The sequence below is a fragment of the Fukomys damarensis genome, unplaced genomic scaffold, assembly GCF_012274545.1.
Source record: "Fukomys damarensis isolate Sample0158 unplaced genomic scaffold, DMR_v1.0_HiC HiC_scaffold_34, whole genome shotgun sequence".
In the NCBI taxonomy this organism is placed as follows: domain Eukaryota; kingdom Metazoa; phylum Chordata; class Mammalia; order Rodentia; family Bathyergidae; genus Fukomys; species Fukomys damarensis.
In genome coordinates, this window is record NW_022900946.1 from 21,198,943 (window position 1) to 21,199,950 (window position 1,008).

A 1,008-nucleotide genomic window follows, 5' to 3' on the forward strand; every position below is an offset into this window, starting at 1 on the left:
AAAAAAAAAAAAAAAAAAAAAAAAGACAAACAATAAATATGTACTAATAAAATGATACCACTTATAAAACCATTCCATTTTGATCCTGAAGTTATAAAGAAAAAAGTACATTCTATGTAAATATTCTCTGGTGAGCCAATCAGGGTGCTATTTACATTTCTTTTCTCCCTAAGCGCTTCCTAATTATTTTTCTTCATATAGCTGCATATGTATGTATGAATCTATATATCAGGCTTTCCTTTTTTGTTGTTGCTGTTTTGGTTTTTGGTACCAGGGATTGAACTCAGGATCTTGACCTTGTGCTTGCAAAGCAGGCGTGGTGTCACTGAGCTAAATCCTCAGGACCTTGCACTTGTGAAGCAGGTGGCAGAACTACTGAGCTAAATCCCTGGCCCTGAGGCTTTCTTTTTTAAAAATTCTTTTATTTATTTATTTATTTTTGAGATACTAGAGATCCAACTGGGACTCATTCAGGCCAAGCAACTCACTCTGCCACTGAGCTCATCCTTAGCTCTACAGGCTTCATTTTTGTATGTATCAGACTTTCTTGCAGTAACTTTTGCATTTACAATCACGAGTATCAGTTCCACAGATACTCTGGAGATAATTCCTCTACACAGGCATTACCCCAACTTCCCGTAGTGTCTATCGGGGTTGGAACTGGTTTATTGGATCCCAGATCTTCTTTCTTAGAAGCAAACACTCTAGGGGTTCAGAAAATTCTAGTTTCCAGTGTTTCAGGAAATTAGATCCACTGCAAAAATGACTTCTTTTTTGGTACCAGGGATTGAACTCAGGACCTTACGCTTTGTTAGGCAGGCAGCAGAAACACTGAGCTAAATCTCCAGCCCCAATAATGACTCTTTGAGAAAAACAAATCATAACAAGCACACAATGTGGGGCATGTGTGTATTAACTGTTAATTTGGAATGCCCAGATGAACTTAATCAGCATGGTTGGGTGTGGAAGTCCCACCTGATGATTGTTGCCAACAGCATTAAAAAAAAA